The sequence below is a fragment of the Cetorhinus maximus genome, chromosome 10 (genome assembly GCF_964194155.1).
Source record: "Cetorhinus maximus chromosome 10, sCetMax3.hap1.1, whole genome shotgun sequence".
Classification (NCBI taxonomy): Eukaryota; Metazoa; Chordata; class Chondrichthyes; order Lamniformes; family Cetorhinidae; genus Cetorhinus; species Cetorhinus maximus.
The window spans coordinates 61109289-61129273 of NC_135888.1; the positions used below are offsets into that span (position 1 = coordinate 61109289).

The 19985-nt window shown below is 41.5% G+C and overlaps 1 protein-coding gene across 1 annotated transcript in view; it reads left to right on the top strand.

The window, feature by feature from the left end:
* Window positions 1-19985, top strand: part of dock2 (dedicator of cytokinesis 2) — a 634661-nt gene that overhangs the window by 565026 nt on the left and 49650 nt on the right. The window lies entirely within an intron of this gene.

Here is a 19985-nt window from a genome sequence, read left to right on the forward strand (position 1 = left end):
GCACAGATATCTAGGATTGCAGGGCAGAAGAAGATTATGGAGATAGGAAGAGGTGAGACTGTGGAAGGTTTTGAAAACAAGGATGAGAATTTTAAAAGAGAGACACTGCTTAAATGACAAAAGGGGACAATATCATAAAGTCCTTCCCTTTTGTTCTTTTCCCCATCATCCCACCACTTTTACTTTCTCAAAATCCATCGCATTTCTAACTTTTCCCTGTTCTGATGAAAAGTCATTGACCTGGAACTGTTGTGTGTGTTATAATGATATAAAGGCGCCAATTGCTCAGAAGGGATTGTGCAAACATGTTGTGGGTTCACTTATTGAGATGGGAACATTTATACAGAGGCATAAATCTCAAAGACATCTGAGCTACAGAGCTGTGCGTGTACTTTGCTGAAAGCAAAAGTGAAACTAAAATGGATCGCATCACACACTTCCTTCTAGTGATGTCATACTGCAATCCCTTAAAGGCATATTACAATGGAAACATCAACACTGTTTCTCTCTCCAAAAATGCTTTGAGCTGCTGAGTATTTCCAGCATTTTCTGTTTTTATTTCCAAAGAAAAAGGCATTGTCCACTCTCTAGGTGGAATTTCAATCTCTGGTTCTCCCTGGTATTCTATTCTCTACGATAAATTCAATCTTTCTCTGCATTCTATCATATTGATCTTCCTGCTCAGTCCTTTGTTCAGCCAGTGGCCCAGGTTTAACAACTGCACAGTAATGCCTTTCCTGATTCCACATTACTTTGCATGCACATCCATTTAAATAATATGCAAACTCACCTTTGGACTGTGTAAAAATCATAATCTCACTACCTGCTGTTACTTACCTTGATTAATAACCCTTATGCCATGATTAAATGGTCAACAGCCCAAATAATGGGATCAAATCATCATTACATTACACAATATACACAAAGAGGGTTAATATTTCAGATCGACAACCTTTTAGGCCATCAGCCTGAAATATCTGTTTCTTTCTCCACAGGTGCTGCTCAACCTGCTGAGTGTTTCCAGCATCTTGTGTTTTCACTTCAGATTTCCGGCATCTGCACTATTTTGCTTTTGCATGATCAAATAGGTTTCAGTTTCCTGTTGCATTACCTGAAACTTATTTTAACATAATGTTGTATCATATGATGCAATATTTTTATCTCGGTGGGTGGGCGCGCGCCCGACCCGCTCGAGTGTAAAATGACGCGCGTTGACGTTGGGCGAGCGTCGAGAGGTCAACGCGCAGTCGCTTGATATTTCGATCTGCGTGCATGATGCCAGAGACAGCAGCAGGCCTGCCAACAATTAAAATGCCAATTAGGACCGTTAACCAGGTTATTGAAAGAAATTTTTCGCTGCCAGTCAAACCTTATGGTTGGTGGGCAGGCAAAAAGGCTAAGCAGTCTTTGCACTTTTAGGAAACCTAAAGCACATAAAAATAAAATAATTTTAAAATTTAATTAACAACATGTCCCTGCTCATGCGAGGGGACATGTTTCATTACATTTTTCATTTCTTTATTTTTTTTAAAAACTCTTCATCTCCCTGAGGCAGCTCTGTGCATCAGGGAGATTATCAAGCGTGCACTTGTGCACATACGCGAAGTTCGCACTCGCACTCCCTCCCTCCCCGCCTGCACAGGCAACGCTGCTGCTCGCATTTCACGCTGGGCGGGCCTTAATTGGCCCGCCAGTGTGAAATTGCCTTCCAGCCCCAATCACGAGTGGCAGTTGGCTTCCCGACCGCCTGGCCAAGCCCACCCAACAAGGACAGAATTCTGCCCATGAAATTTATTAACCCCTCCTAGCTGATTTCTAAGATGAAGTTCTACTCTCCACCCTTCTTCCTTACGATATCTCTGTGCCAGCTTTGAGTGATGGGCACACTTGAACTTCTACTTCCCTTTGTCCCTTCACAGTTTCTCCCCTCTCACCATTAAGAAAATATTTTGAAATGTTGTTCTTGGACCCAAAGTAGATGACCTCATATTTCCCCCAAATTGAACTTCATCTGCTACAGTTTTACACACTCGCCTAATTTGCCAATTCCCCTTTGTAACAGCTTGCCCCTATCTGCAGAACTTACTGTGCCTCCGAAGTTAGAGTCATTTGAAAACATGGACTTCCAGCTCTCTCTTCCTTCATCCAAGTCATTGCCATATATGGTGAAAAGCTGAGTCCCAGTACAGATATTTGGAAACACCATTCATTGTTTCAATAATCTCTAGCGTGGAACCTTACCAAATGGATTATTTTGGTCCATATAGACAACATCCACAGTCTCACTCCCTTATCCAACATGTTAGTGACTTCCTGAAAGATTAGTTGGACATGATCTACCCTTACAAACCAATGTTGACTCCCGTGATCAGCACACACTTATTCAAATGCTCAATCACTCTGTCCTTGGTGTCACTGAGATGCCTTGCAGTTTCTCTATACTGAATTTCCTCCAATAAAGCTTTCAAAATGGCGGATAAAAATCTTCCACTTAAGGTGATAATCATCCAAGATCTCAATTTCCAACCCAACTTCCAACCACCCCCCCACCCCCACAAACAACCGTTACCCCATGATGTGATGAGGGAAGCACTGCTCCAGTACCTAGTTGAGCAATGTAAATTATATCATCCTAGGGTCAGTCCGCATTCTGCCATGAATTAGCTGATTTCAGCTCAGGCAATAATGGCGGTTCTCTGATTGGCCTCATTAAAAGGGTCGATCATTCATGGCTCCTGTTCCTGCTTGCTGCCCAGCACTGAAAATTGTGCCTGGAGCTTGAGAAAGAACAGAACCATGATCTTCCATGATTCTCTCTCTCCCCAAACCCCGCCAAACCCACCCCCCCCCACTCCAAACACCCCCCCTCTTATCACCATGATCTGTTACTATTCAACTATTCAAGGAACTTCACTTTTAAAACAAACAGGGAGAAAGTTGGCAACAAAATGTTGTAGAAGATTTTAAACCACCTTCTGAATTTATAATAGTCCTAAGTAGAACATAATTAGTTTAATAATGAAAGCAAAAGATGATTTGACATCACTTTAAATTGAAAATAAAATACATAGTGGGAAGTTCTTGACTGTGGAATGTTGACAGACCAGTGAGTGCATCCCACACAAACAGTGCTTTGTGCCACATGAATATTCACTCTTCACTTACTGGATCAATTTTCTGTTGAATGATGAATCATCGCATCGCATAACATTACATGGATACAGATGAGGAAGGCCATTCGATTCATTTTCAATCAACCATCTGGAAAGACCCAAATTGATCTTTTCAACACAACACCCAACTGCATTTTCAATAATTCTGACTCTACCTAGAAGTCCATTCCAGTTGTTTACCAACCTTTCCCTAACCTCATGGTGTTGTGGAAGCATCTTTGCCACAGGGTATTACAGTGGTACAAGAATGAGGCCTGTCACCACCATCTTGTCAAAGGCAACTAGGGATGGTCCAAAAATGCCAGTCTTGCCCATATGCCAAGAATGAATTTAAAAAAAGACAAACTGGGCTGGTACATGTGGATTCAGGAGGTGAGTTCAACTGGGAAGGCAAGGGTATCAAGGGTTACAGAACCTTTTTTTAATTCTTGGGATGTGGGCATTACTGGCAAGGCCAGCATTTGTTGTCCATCCCTAGTTGCCCTTGAAAAGGTGGTGATGAGCTACCTTCCTGAGCCACTGCAGTCTGTGTGGTGTAGGTACACCTGCAATGCTTTTAGGGAGGGAGTTTCAGAATTATGATCCACCGACAGTTTGGGGTCTAGGTGAGGTTTCTTTAGGGTTCACCTGTTACCCTAAGAATGCTCTATAGACTGTTATTCCTAACGGCTATTCTTGTTTATTTACAGATCCACATATATCTCAGTACTCTACATGTGATTGTACTTCTGCTTCTGCCCAGATCTTAGGCATGTAACATTGCATCATATTTACGTCAGTAGTTACATCAGTCTTAGGTGCTCCTGATGTTAACCCCTACTCTACATCTCCCCTAAGTCTTTATCCCAACTATATATATATAATATATATATATGTATATATATATACATATATACACACACACCTACATCTGCCCCCAATGCCTTAGACTTCACAGGGTTAGCCTCTTTGGAGCATTGACCAATCTCCCTGATCTGGCCCTGATTTAGTTTCAAGGTTAAGGACGAACTGCACTCTCTCTTTGTTGAACAGGAGTGTCTTCCACCTGGGTGGTTGTAGAGTTTCTACTTGTTTTTGGTTCCTTGTCTCCATCCGGATCTAAATAGTATGCCCAAGGTTCCATTGGTTTCCTTCCCAACGATATCAAGGCTCTTCAATTCCTTCTGATATTTCCCTAGTCCATCTCAATTTTGTAAGAACTCTGTTGTGGACCTCTTTCTATTACAATATATTCTGTCTGTTGATACTCATATCTATACTCTCCTTTGGCAATAACACTTTCAAGTCTCGTGCTCTGTGCCTGAAGTTGAAATTACAAGCTTGATTGCCTCTTTGTTTCTCCTCACACTTCCTAACTTTCTCATGATCATCTGAGGTAATGTTAGGTTGTAGTATTTGTTGTAGAGCTGGAAGTTGTGTTCACATCAATAGTTCTGATGGTGAGAACCTGTCTTTTTAGCAGTGAGGTCCTGGAGTTAAGAAGGGCTAACTTAATATCTTCATTCTTTTCATTAATCCCATGATTTTTGAACTCCTCTTTCTGATTCTCCATTTGACGGAGGAGATCTAGGTGAACAGTCGCATGCATGAAACCATATTCCTGCGCAAAGTTATATAACAGCTCATGAGCAAACTGAGGGCCTGCTGCCTGACACCACAATTTTTGGGATGACATGTGTCATAAAGATTCTTCTTAGTGACGTACTGACTGCCTCCGCTGTGGTGCTGTACAGTCTACTCACTTCAAACCATCTGGAGTAGTAATCAAGGACGATGATGTAAACTTTGCATTTGAACTCAAATAAATCCATTCCCAGGCACTGCCATGGTCTCGAAGGAAAAGCGGAGGATGCCAGTGGTTTGCTCTGCTGTTGGCTATTTATTATACATGTAAGGCAATTTGTGATTAACTCTTCAATGGAGTGACTGGTGCTTGGTTACCAGGTTGACTGTTGTGTTCTTGCTCAGCATTTCGCTATTCCAAAGTAACCTTGATGGATTTTCTGGAGAATGTTGAGTCAAAGTATTTTAGGGATCACTAGCTGTCATTAAAAACTAAGAAGTCATCGATCATTGTGAGGTGTTTTCTCTGTTTGGAGTATTGGTAAAGTACTGGGTTGTTAGGAGTATGATCTGGCCATTTATTCTGGCAATATTCTTTTATTTGTATGCATTCGTCATCCTGTTGTTGTGTTTGCTCAATTTCTTGTAATCGCTTCTCAGCGGCTAGTAAGTAATGATCATAGTATATGCTTCCTCTTCTTCAATAAAATTTAAATCTTCCAGTGTGACTCCTTCCACTGGAATTCTTGATAATGCATCTGCTGTCTTCAGGTACTTCTTGAACGTACTCAAGAATCGGTCTAAAACATTGAATTCTAGGTGGCATTTTTGCAAATTTCTTTTAGGTTAAAAAGAGAAACTAAATGTTTGTGATTGGTATCAATTTTAAACCTTAATCACATTACATATTCAGAGAACTTCTTGCAGGCCCATGTGGCTGCAAATGCTTCTTTCTCAATGGTTGCATACCTCTTCTGTGTCTGTGAGAGGTCTTGAGACGTAATAAACTGGTCTCCTTCGTCCATCTTTTTGAACTTGAAACACCCAAGCCTGTACGTGATGCATCTGCTGCTACAATTGTTGGCCAATCTGGATCATAGTGTGTTGGAATTTCTGGTGAAATTAGGAGATTTTTGATCTTGTCAAAAGCATTTTGCTGGCCCACATTTCAGCACCACTGTTGACCTTGTCTCAACAGCTGTCATAATGGCTCATTAATTTCCGCCAAGCTTGGAAGGAACTTGCCTATTTGATTGACCGTCCCAAGGAATCTTTGTAATTCTGCGACGTTATTAGGTTTTTGGAACTTTCTAATGACCTTGTTTTTCTGCAGGTCGGCCGTAACTCCTGAAGCTTGCACAATGTGCTTTAAAAATGTTATCATAGGTTTTGCAAATTCTCGTTTGTCATTTAATGTCAACCTGTCTTGTTGGATTTTAAGGAGCGTTCTCACTCCACGGTCATGTTCTTCCCTCAATGAACCATGTATCAGATTGTTGTCCCTATGCCATTTACTCCTTCCATGCTTTCCAGGGCCTCAGACATCATGCTTTGGAATATCTCAGCAGCAGGAGCAATTCTGAATGGTAACCTGTTAAAACAATGACGACCAGATGGGTGATAAAAGTAGTTAACAGTCTGGATTCTTTGATCAGAGGCAATTGCTAAAAGCAGCTGTTAGCATCCAATTTTGTGAAGAGGCTGCTTTTTGCTAATTTGGTGAAACTTTCATCCGCTGATGGATCACGCACTCCACTGACTTATTTAATTGAGTCAAGTCCACGCAGCTTCTCACTGAACCATTAGGCTTTGTTGTTGTGACCATTCTAAAACACCACTTTGCCGCTGTGGTTACTGGAGAGATGATCCTTTGTTATACCATGTGTTCAGTCTCACGCTTGACTTTGTCCAAGAGTGGGTGAGGGACCTACCTCGCTGTGAAGAGACATATCGGCTTACTATCTGCCCTTAGGACTATGTGATATTCTGTTTTCAGCTTCCCCAAGCCTGAAAATAGGGATGGGGATTTGTTTCTGAATATATTACTGGACTGCTCATCAGCAATTTCATAAATCTTGGAAATCAGCCTGAAACGCAAGCATGTTTTTCTGTTCAATAATGATGACTCCTGGTTCTGTATAACATACAGGGATTCAATAGTTTCTTTATCCTTGTATCTTAATCTTGCCAAGTGTTGGCCTATTACATTTTGTATAGTCTCTCTTGGTCCTTGCAACTGGATGGAAGATGGCGGTAACATGATGTTTTTAAGCATTTTAATTAATCAGATAATACTAAAACACTTGCACAAGTATCTAGCTTGAATTCTGTGGGGTGACCATCAACTTCTAATTTGATGCTTTAATAATTATTTTGTGTTTCATTAAATTCTCCTATGAAGGTTATTTGTTTTTTATGTGGCTCTTCCACATCTTGAATTTTATGTGGTTTCATTGTTATCTTTTTTCCTATGAGCTATAGGAACTTTGGATCTGCAGACTATTTTAAAGTATTCCAACTGTCCACAGATCTCACACTGAGCTCCCCTTGCTGAACATTTTTCCCACTTGTGTAGGATTTTCCCGCCAAACAGAACATCTCAAGATGGCGGCTGGCAGGATTTTCCAATTTTCACAAGCTTTTGCTTCACTGCACTATTTTTTTGTCTGACAAATTGAATTGGTTCACTCATCTTTTTTTCCAAAGGACATCACTTTCTCCATGAACAACCACACTGTTTAACTTCCTAAGCTCCATCTGTAGAGTTATTTGTATTGTCTTTGAGAGAGTTACATCTTCCCTTGTTTGCAAAACATCTGATAGGGTTTCACATAAGACCCCCAACTATGATAACAATTGCATACTAATTTATCTCTGAGGATTCCATAGTTGCTATTCTCCGTGAGTCTGTATCAGTCATTTATAAATGAACCCATGGATTCACCCGGTTTTTGCCTCCTCTTATTAAATTTCGTCCACTCAATTATCAAATTTTTTGAACACAACTATGAATCAAATGCCTGGAGTTCCTCTTCATAAGAACTCGAAGCCTGATCAACCAGATCAGCCAGATGTCTTTCAATAACATCATCTGCTATGGCCCCTAATACGTAAAGTACCTAATCCTTCTGGTCCTTATGCAAACATGAAGCTGGAGAATCTCTTCTTCCAGTTGTCCCAGTGTTGAGCCTGTTGCAAGCCTTCAGTGCTTTGGAACAGTTCTGGGAGTGGCAATGTAGACTCCATGCTTGCCCTAAGCTCTGGATCTGTTGCTGCTTCAGTAGTTGGGCTTGTATTTGTCATCTGTACTCACTGCTATCTAGACTCATGATCTGTGTGTCTGCTTGCATCTGCAGTACCCACAAATCTCCATTCGCAGGTAAGTCTTTAATATTTTTTCTTGTCCTTTTTCCAAGGACCTGTAGGTCTTTCAGGCCTGCAATCTAATCATGGAGTATTTCTGGTTCTTCAAGCTCTATCCGCTGCCACTATGTTTCATCTTGAGTTCGGAGTCTAGATGGAGCTTCTTTAGGATTCGCCTCTTACCCTAAGAATGCTACTATAGGCTGTTATTTGTGAAAAAAACATTCTTGTACATTTGCAGACCTGTATACATCTCAGTACCCCACACATGTTTGTATTTTGTTTCCCACCGCAGTCTTTTAGTCATGTGACATTGCATCATAGTTACATCCGTATCAGATGCTCCTGATGTTAACCCTTTACAATTTGTATTGTAACATGAGGCAAAATATCATGGATCCTAAATAATCTGAAATAAAAACAAAACTACTGGGAACAGTCAGCAGGTCAGGCAGTACCTGAGAAGACTGGAAAAAGGATAACATTTCAGATTTATCACCCTCTTGTTTGTGTCAAAGCTCATAAACCCAAAACTTAATTTCTTCATAGCTGTTTTCTATCTTGCTGAGCAGACTCTGATTTGGGAGCTCCTCCTGAATGATCTACTAAAAATTCAATTTCTTGCCATTAAATATGATTACATCCCAAAGATGATGGGCTAGAGATTCTGTGTGGGTGCAATTCTTGATTCTGGTACAAATTTCACCCCAAATTGCACCCATTTTTAAAATTGTTGTTTTTTCCCATGAGACACCTTAAAACTGATTTGCATACAGCCAAACACCAGTTCTGTATTTGGGCACAGTTTTAAAACGTATTTTTAAAAAAAAATTTCCTTCATGTAAGTGGTAACCTGGTGAAGTTTGATGAAAGAAACTGGAAATAGGTTTACCATAAAACATAAGAATTTTCAATCGCAGCATCAATCCATCACCCGTGAGTAAACTGATTTTAAATTACTGAAATTTAATTTTTAAAACACCTAAAACTATTTTCTAGTTACATTGCAACACATTAATCAGATTCTTAATGAAAGAGGTCAGAGAGGCTGGGGTTGTTGGGTGAAGATTAAAAGAATATTTGATAAAGATATTCAAAATTTCGAAGAGATTTGTTGGAGTAGAAAGGGAGAAACTGTTTGCAGTGGCTTGAGGGTTAGTAACCAGTGATCGCAAATTTAAGATCATTGGCAAAAGAACCAGAGGGGAGATGATGAGAATATTTTTCACAGCAGCATTGCACTGTATAAAAAGGTAGTGGAAGCAGATTGTTAAGGACTTGATTTTCCAGACAGGTTTCTCATAAGAATCAGTGAACTTTATTTACAGGGCTTCAGCAGCAGTTACATGCTTCCATCAAGAACCACAACTAGACACAAACTCCACCCCTAAGGTTCCCCATGCTTCTGGCTGATTCGTTCACACTGTCATGTGATACTACACAGTATAATAAGTTTTAAAGCTACAGTTACTACATTCCCTAAAGCTTCAGGTATTAAATTCCTCCCCCTTTCAATTTTTTTTTACAATTTGTATTTACAAGAACAGCTACATTCATGATGTTACTAATATATACATGGGTTATGAAGTTAAAATCTCAGTCCCTCAGATGGTTTCCTGACCGAGTGGAACATCGTAGCTCCACAACTTTAGAATCTCTTGCTGAATCTTCATTTTCTGGAACCGCAGCAACATCAGGTATCTCCTTAGGCACAGGCAGTTCACTGTTATCCAGTTTGACAGAGACATCTGGTATGTCTGTCTTTGGTTGATCAATCACAACAGGGGACCACAGGTTCTACAATGGCTACAGGTAGAACATTGGTTTGTTGGGGTATCTCCCTTCTTCTCAAATGATCCACGTGTTTTTGGGTGATCCGGCCCTCCACTTCTGCATGGTACGACAATGATCCTGTCACAAACTATTACATCAGGTAACCAACTCGATCCATCACCAAAGTTTCGTACAAATGCTGTTTCACTGACAGTAAATTTTCGCTCTCAACTATGTAAATCATGAGTCACTTTTTGATTCCCTTGACTGTTCTCCACCTTCCCCTCCAAATTAGGAAGTACCAGGCTTAATCTCATATGAACGTGGCGCTTCATAAGTAATTCTGAAGGTGTTGAACCTGTAGTAGCGTGGGGGGGTTGTTCATTGCCTTTTCTGAACCATCTTCCATCTTGTCGTCTTCTGTCTACCACAGAGTTTAGTCTCATCCTTCATTTTAACTTCACAGTCGGCGAGACTTCTCTCAGATGAAATCTCAAATTGGTTCAGTTCAGAGGTTGAGCTACCCATGTTTTCAGCACCCTCTTGCATTTTGGAGAGTTCCACAACTTTTCCTTCTAATGCCTATATCGTTTCACTTTACTGATTCTTCAGCTGCTCTGTCTCCTTGTATCTTTTGGTTTCCTCCTGGAACCTTGAACATTGCTGCGTCTTCTCTGTCAACTGGTGACATTAAATTCATTCTGCTTCTCTTTGTAATTTTCCAGAGGTACAAACTTTGACCTGAGGGATCTTTGTAGCGTGTGAAGGTCTTTCAACGGGTTTTCCTTTTCTTTGCGTAGTTCACATGCTTCATCTTGGATTCTGTCATTCAGCAGAGTCTCCTTGAGTTTCTTCTGCAGTTCTTCCATGTTGTTGCTTAAGACAGTCTTCATTTCCTCTAGTTGCTGAATGGCTACACACTCCTTTTACCATAAGATGTTAATAAGGATAAGGAGCAGAAGTAGGCCTTTCGGCGCTTTGATACTGCTCCGCCATTCAGTGAGATCATGGCTGATCTGATAATCCACTTTCCTGCCTTTTCCCCATAACCCTTGATTTCCTTACTGATTAAAAATCTGTCTATCTCAGCCTTGAATATACTTAACGGCCCAGCCTCTACAGCCCTCTGCAGTAAAGAATTCCACAGACTGACTATCCTCTGAGAGAAGAAATTCCTCCTCATCCTGTCTTAAAGGTGGATTCCTTACTCTGAGATTTTGCCCTCTGGTCCTAGACTCTCCCACAAGGGGAAATAACCTCTCAGCATCTACCCTGTCAAGCCTCCTAAGAATCTTATGTGTTTCAATAAGGTTGCCTCTCATTCTTTTAAACTCCAATTAGTACAGGCCCAACCTACTCAACCTCTCTGCATAAGAAAATCCCTCCAGCCCCGGGATCAACCTAGTGAACCTTCTCTGGACTACTTCCAATGCCAGTATATCTTTCCTTCCTTAAGGGGACCAAAACTGTTCACAGTATTCTAGGTGTGGTCTAATTAGTGCCTTGTATAGTTTTAGCAAGACTTCCCTATTTTTATACTCCATTCCCTTTGAAATAAAGGCCAACATTCCATTTGCCTTGCTTATTACCTGTTGAACTTGTATGTTAGCTTTTTGGGATTCATGCACAAAGACTCCCAAATCCCTCTGTGCTGCAGTTTTCTTCAGTCTTTCTCCATTTAAATAATATTCAGCTCCTCTATTCTTCCTGCCAAAGTGCATAACCTCACACTTTCCCACACTATATCTGTCATGCTTTTGCACACTCACTTAACCTGTCTATATCCCTCTGTAGACTCTTTGGGTCATCCTCACTACTTGCCTTCCCACCTATTTGTGTGTCATCTGCAAACTTGGCGATAGTACATTCATTTCCTTCATCCAAGTCATTAATATATATTGTAAATAATTGAGGCCCCAGCACTGATCCCTGTGGCACCCCACTAGTTACAGGTTGCCATCCTGAAAATGCCCTCCATATCCCAACACTCTGTCTTCTATTGGTTAGCCAGTCTTCTATCCATGCCAATATACTACCCCCAATGCCATGGGCTCTTACCTTATTAAGTAGCTTTATGTGTTGTACCTTATCGAACACCTTTTGGAAATCCAGATATATTATGTCTACTGGTTCCCCTTTATCTATCCTGCTTGTTACCTCCTCAAAGAATTCTAATAAATTTGTCAGGCATCATTTCCCCTTCATGAAGCCATGCTGACTCTGCTTGAGTAGATTATGCATTTCTAAGTGCTCTGCTATTACATCCTTTATAATAGACTCTAACATTTTCCAATGACAGATGTTAAGCTAACAGGCCTATAGTTACCTGTTTTTTGTCTCCATCCCTTTTTGAATAAGGGTGTTACATTGGCATCCTGTTAAGGTCCTTCGACTCTTCAGGCTCATTCTGAAGTACCTTGTCGTGTTCCTTTTCCAACTCAGGAACTCTTCCGGCTTCCTTTTGAAATCTCACTTGCCAATCAAGGTTAATTTCCCTCAACCAATTATGACCTAGAAGGCTTGGTCCTTCACCTTCCAATACAATTACAGGGAGCTGTGCTATCAGGTGCCTGTAATAAACAGGTACAGTGGTAATACCTTTCACTTGTATGACTTCACCAGTATACGTTTTCAATTGGGCAGAAGTTTGCTCCATATTCAGTTGTTGAGTGTCCTTGTTTAAATATTTGAATGTGTGGTTGATGCACCAGTGTCCACTTCCACAATCAAAGGTTTTCCATTGACCTGCAGAGTAACAGTAATTGGCTCTGTTTTCCTTACTTACACATCAAATAGAGAATAAACAGGGGAATTAGTGGTTTCTGGTTCTTCCACATTATGTACTTTAATCAGTTTAGTTTGCTGCCTGGGAGTCTATCTCAATCTTGCTTTACATTGCTTCAGTATGTGTCCTCTTTTATGACAATAATGACACTCCACCTCTTTAAACAGTCAAGTTTCAGCGATATGGTTACTTCTACATCGGCAATAGTTCATTTTCACATTTGCTGCTGAGCAGTCTCCTGTATATTTTTAAAATTTTTGGATAGCAGGGATTGTCCTGCTTCGCGGCTGACTTCCTAGTTTTCGCACCACGCCCGGCGGACTGTTCCCTCCTCAACTGGAAAATGGCGCCATTTTGTACACCCTGTAAGGCCTGCGAATCCCATTTGGAGCTTTCCATCACAAGCGCTATTTCCAATGCGCTTTTAAAGTCTATATTTACTTCAGCTAATAACAGTCGATTGGCATCATCATGCACACCGCAGACCAAACGATCCCTTAACATGTCGTTTAGGGTCTCCCTGAAGTTACAATATTCAGTTAGCTGTTTCAGCTTCACTGTGTATGTTGCTATGGTCTCCCTCAGGGCTCTTGCTCTCGAATTAAATTTGAACCTCTGCATGATTATGGAGGGTTTGGGTTGATAATGACCCTTTATGAGGTCTAACAATTTGCTGAAGGTCTTCAAATCGGGGGCGTTCGGGGAAGTCAAACCATGGATTAAATTATAAGTTTTACTCCCACAGACGCGCAGTAGAATTGCTTTCCTTTATTCCTCCATTGTTATTTTCTTTGCTTGGAAAAAGAAACTGAGATGTTCTATATATTGACTCCAATCCTTTGTGGATGAGCCGAAGGGGTTGATCCTGCCAAAAAGCGGCATACCTGATGAGTATATTTTCCCTTTCCTCTGTTTAAAACAAGATTCTCTCATTCACTGGGCAAGGGACAACACGAGAACCAATCCCATCCTCGTCGCAAATTGTTATGGACTTGATTTTCCAGACAGGTTTCTCATAAAAAAACAATGAACTTTATTTACAGGGCTTCAGCAGCAGTTACATGCTTCCATCAAGATCCACAACCAGGCACAAACTCCACCCCTAAGTTTCCCCACATTTAGATCTGAGTCGTTCACGCTGTCACATGACACTACACAGTACAATAAGCCTTAAAGCTACAGTCACTACACAGATTCAAGAGTAATTTTCAAAAGGGAATTGGTATAAACTTCAAAAGGAAAAAAAATTGCAGGGCTGTGAGGAAAGAGCAGGAGGAGTGAGACTAATTGAAGAGCTCTTTCAAAGAGCCGGCACAACCATGCCTTCTGTGCTGTAAGATTCTACAAATTTGGCACAGTCAGAGGGAAGAGGACTGAATGCTATGGGAAAATGGAGGTGATTTTCCTTCAGTAACATAGGCCAGAATTTTATGTGAGTGGGTGTAAAATCGCAAGAGGTGACATTGGGTGAGCGTCCCGATGTCATCGCGCACTTGTGTGATGTTTCACTCGGCGGGGCCACGCAAAAGTCAGAAGAGCCCCCCCCGCTGACAATTACGCCCATTAACGGCCTAATTGTCAGTGATTTTTTTTGTGGCCCGTCCAACCTTAAGATTGGTGGATGGGCCAATCGGCCAGGCGGGCTTTACGTTTTTGATGAAACCCCATCCAAGGGCGGGATGAAATCTCTGTTAGGATTTTAAATAAAATTAAATATCTTGAGACTTTTTTTTAATGAAGTATGCTTTCAGGTGCTTGATTGTGCTGCATGGAATCTTTGGGCTTTCTTTTATTATTGGGAGGTCTGCAGCTCCCTGAGGGAGCAAGTCTGCCTTCAGGGAGCTCAGTGGAAGCGCTCACTGGCACCCGCGGTGATGTTGGTGCCCGCCCTCTTCCCGCGCCACCAGCAGTGCTCAGCCTTTCTCCAGCTGCGTTTCACACTGGCTGTTAATTGGCCAGCCAGCGTGAAATTACGACCATAAGGGCTGATCGCAGGCGGAAGCGCATTTCACGTCCGTTTCCCGGCCTGCCAACCGTGTGCGCCAGTTAGATATAAGATTCAGGCCATAGTATTTACTGGGAGAGTTTAGTACTCTAAATTTATCCTATGCTGCACCCAATCTGGCTGTACATGTGGCGGTGAATGAATGGAAAAAAAGATGCAGAAAGCAGTTTCATTCACCATCACAAGCATCACTTATCATTAGAGAACAGGAGAACAGAGAAAGAGAGATAACTGGAGTGGGAAGAAAATTGTACTTTACATGGGCTATGACTTGGAATTGAGAATTCTGGTAGAAATACATTATTCAAACAGACAAGCATCCTAAACAGTTCTCAGTCACATTTCATTTGTCCCGAATCTTAATCCTTTGTTAGCTGTACTTTACTACTGCTGCATCTAATAGAAGCATTTTGTTTATGCTGTGAATGGTTGCAGAGTTTAATTCCTTGCTGTTTTTCTAAACTGAATCCCTGCGTTGATTGAGGATTTGCTTCGTTGTACCTAATCCGACTGTTGAAATGCTCTTTCCTCAGCTTTTATCAGTTCCAGCTTGGATTGCCAAACGAGTTTTGAGAGAAAAGGGGACAGCAGCTCCTAATAGCAGGAACCAATGGCTGGAATTTTCCAGCTGCTCACAGCAGCAGGAATTTCCAGTCCCTTCGATGTGAACTTGCCGGCTTTGTCACGGGGGAACCCACAGTGGGCGGTGAAGGGGGGCTGGAAAATTCCAGTCAATGTTTCCTTTCTCTTTCATTTAAGAAAGAGCTTGCATTTCCATAGTACCTTTCAAGACCTAGGGATGTCTCAAAGTGTTTTACATCCAGTCAGGTAACATTGAGGTGTAGTCACTATAGTGATGTAATAAATGTAGCAGCCAATTTATACACAGCAAACTCCCACAAACAGCAATTCAATAATGACCAGAAAATTATTTTTAGTGTTGAGGAATCAGTGTTGGTTGGTACACTGGGAGAATTTCCCTGTATTTCTTTGAAAAGTGCCATGGGAGCTTTTACATCCACCTGAGAGAGCAGCCGCCTTTTCCACAAAAGTCACACCTGTGATGGTGTAGCGCTTTCTCAGTGCTACACTGAAAGGTCGGCCTGCATCATCAGCTGAGGCCTCTGGATAGGCTTGAACCCACAGTCTTCTGTTTCAGAGATTGAGAAGCAGGGTGACACTTATATAAGGCATGAGGCAAAGTACAGTGTCTCCGCATTTTCTTTTGAGTCAATCTCCCGTGAACAAAGTCCCTAGTCTGTTTCCCTATTAAGAGCCAATCCCTGCATATGACAGTGGAAGCGTGAATGCTTGCCTCAGTTCTAGTTGATGTCACGTTACAAAATCACAAATACAGTCCATGGCCCCTTGTTTAGCAAGCTTGATTTTTACTGAGCTCCATATCACCAAGAAGCATAATTTATAGAAGTTTGTAACATAATCCTTAGCATACAATCACCACTATTGTAAATTCACCATGGAGTCCATCCTTTCTGTAAAGGAGAGCAGTACTGGCGGAAGATTGGGAGCTTTTCATCTGATACTGCTTCCAGCTGATCATTGTGTATGGTTTGTGGAAAGAGAAAGAAAGTGACCGATCAGCAGCTTTGTTTTATGAAGTCAGATGATCGATTTCCTCAAGTAGCAGAGAAAGACCAGGAAAGTGATTCAGAAACTTTTTGGATGGTGGTACAGAGAATTGCCTGGAATCTCCAGCACAGGAACAGACTATTCTACCCAACTAGTTTATGCCAGTCTTTATGTTCCACATGAGTGGAACATAAACACTTTTCATCTCACCATGTCAGCATTTCCTTCTATTTGTTTCTCCTTCGCATTTATATCTGTATTCCTCTTAAATGCATCTATGCTATTCATCTCACTACTCCCTGTGGGAGAGAGTTCAACATTCTTACCACTTTTTTGTATAAAGACATGTTTCCTGAATTCCCTATTGATCACCCCCACAAGTGGAAACATCTTCTTTATATCTGCCCTATATCCATCCTACCAAATTGCTTCATAATTTTTAAAGGCCTAATTTTAATTTGATTAATTTTACAGTGAGATGGTTGCTTCTATTATGTTGGAGATCACAAGACAAGGTCAAGATATAGCTACAGGGCCCAGCTCAGTTATTGAAGTTACCCACTTGTATATGTTCTGTTTTCTTTGCTACCCTCAGCACATCTTCCAAAGTGGTGTTCAACAGTATAGGAACATCACCTTGTTCTGTACATTTGAATGGGGAGGCAGATGGCAAGAAGCTGCTTTTCTGGAACTTCACTATTTGCAATCTATGTTCATGATTCAGATGAAGACTCAGAGCTAAGTTTTCTGACAATACAAAGCTAGATGGAAAGATAAGTTGTGAGACGGACATGGAAAGGCTGCAAAGAGATGGAGACAGATTAAGTGAGTGGGCAACAAAATGGCAGATGGAATTTAATGTAGGGAAGTGTGAAGTTCTTCACTTTGGTTGTAAGAATAGCAAAGCAGAATGTATTTTTTAAAATGTGCAAAACTTGTAAGTGTTGATGTTCAAAAAGACTTGCGTGTGCTCATACAAGGAACACAAAGTTAGCTTGCAAGCAATTAGGTAGGTAAATAGTCCATTGGCATTTATTGTAAGGGGATTGGAGTACAGGAATAAAGTAAAATAAAATAAATAAAATGCTGCAATTGTACAGGGTTTTAGCGAGACCACACCTGGAATACAGAGTGCAGTTTTGGTCTCCGCATTTAAGGATATTCATTGGAGACGGCACAGTGAAAGTTCACTAAATTGGTCCCTGGGAGAGGGGGTTGTCTTATAATGGGAGGCAGAGTAAACTGGGCCTATATTCTCTGGAGTTTAGAAGAATGAGAGTAATCTCATTGAAACCTACAAGATTCTGAAGGGGCTTGATAGGGTGGATGCTGAGAGGTTGTTCCACTGTCTCAGGATAAGGGGCCGATCATTTAGGACTGAGATGTGGTACTGATACTTCACTCAGAGGATTGTGAATCTTTGGCATTCTGTACCCCAGAAGGTTGTGGATTCTCCATTGTTGAATACCTTTAAAGCTGGGATAGACAGATTTTTGATCTCTCAGGGAATCAAGGATATCGGGAGCAGGCAGGAATGTGCAGTTGAAACCCAAGATCGCCATGATCGTATTGAATGGCGAAGCAGGCTCGATGGATCATATGGTCTACTCCTACTGCTATATCTTGGTTTCATAGAATCATAGGATGGCTACGTTGCTGAAGGAGGTCATACGGCCCATCGTGTTTGTGCCAGCTTTCTGCAACAACAACTCAGTTAGTCCCACCTTGGGATCCCCAAGACACTCAGCTAAGAGCACCAAGAGTCCGAGGCTAGGACAGGCAATAGTTCACTTTGTTGCAGAGTGGCACAGCATGGATGCAACTTCCAGATTTTTGGATTTACCTGTACATTTGCACATGATGTCCAATTTTTGAATAAATTGCAATGAACCCCGTTAGCGTCACCATTATTTTTACAACAGATCCTGGCCCAATCACTCCTCTCATGAATGACATTGGTAACAAAAGAGAGAACTTATATTTCTGTAACTCCTTACTACATCATCAAAATGTTTCAAAACACTTCATTGCAAAGGGTTACTTCTGAAGTGTAGTCATTGTTGCTTTGTAAACAAACATGACAGCCAATCAGAGCACAACAAGGTCCCAAAAGCAGTGAGTGAAATGAATCTCCAATTTTGTGTCATGTTGGCTGAGGCCTGAACATTGGCTAGGTCACCTCGCTCTTTAATGAGCAACTGAGCTTTAGTTTAATATCTCATCAGAAGGTGATGCCTTTGGGGAGCACTGCCTCAGTATGGCACTCAAGTGTCAATCTAGACACTTTTTTCTAGAGTGAGGCATGTTCATTGCTCCAATTAGATGTACAGTCCAACCTTCAGACATACCACGGAGATGGCCAGCTACAGTTAGTCTTTCCTAGACAGGACTGGAGAACTTGGCTGAGGCAAGAAAGAGATATCTCATGGCTGATTCACCAACTGGAATTTCCTGGTTAAAAAGTGACACTTGTAAGGGCACTCCTTGGAAACTCGTCCTCACACCTAGACTTTACATTGACTTAGGTTACAGCCTTGGTTCAGTTGGCAACGCACTTGCATAAATCAGAAGGCTATGGGTTCAAGCACTGATGCAAGAGACTTGAGCACGATCTAAGCTGACACTTTGGTGCAGTACTAAAGGAGTGCTGCACTATCAGAGGCACTGTATTTTGGATGAGATATTGAACTGAGATCTATCTGCCCTCTTGTGGATATAAAAGATCCTATGCCACCATTTAGAGATGAACAAAATTCTCCCGATTTCATAGCCAACACTTATCTCTCAAACAACATCACCAAAACCAGATTCTCTTGTCAATTACATCTCATTGCTGCTTGTGGGATCTTGCTTAGAGCAATTCTGGTTGCCACTTTGCCTACATTACCACAGTGACTGCACTTCCAAAGCCTGTAATTATGAAGCTCTTTGAGACATTGTGAAAGCCGTGATATGAAAATACCTTGCTTCTTTATTTAAATGGATTTATGGTATATCAGAGCCTGCAGGCCTATGATTTCTGGAACATTCCTTCATGTGTCATCTCACCAGAGGCCCAGGTAGGACACCAGCCCCCTTGTGGAGAAGAAAACAGGTGGAGACTCAATTCGGGGGAGTAGTCCACTTTTGTTCCATATAATTCTACACAGTGTGTCGGTACATTGGCCACATGAAAAAGAAAGAGTTGTGTTTATATAGCACCTTTTATGACTTCAGGATATCACAAAGTACTTCACAAGCCAATGAAGTGCAATTGAGTTGTAGTTTCTGTAATATAGGAAACGTGGCAGCCAATTTGCACACAGCAAGCTCCCACAAACAGCAAAGTAATGCTGAACAGATAATGGGCAGGATTTTTACCTTGCTATGCAGGCATGGGAGGTGAGCCCGGGAGCGATCGCGAAGCCGACTGCTGCCTGCAATCGGGCCCCGACCTCGGTTTCAGTCTGGCTGGCCAATTACCGGCCAGCCAGCCTGAAAAACACTGAGCGCTGCTGGGGTGAGGGCAGGAGGAGGGCGGGTGCGGAAGCTTGTACATGTACGCAGGTGCACGCGACGAAAGCCCCCTGAGGCACAGAGCTGCCTCAGGGAGCTGAAGATTTTTAAAATCAAAAGTAAAGAATTTACAAATGTTAAAAACATGTACCCTCGTGACATGTTATAAATGATATTTCAAAATTTTCATTTTATTTTTAATTCCCGCTGGTGGATGAGGTTTCATAAAAAATCCAAA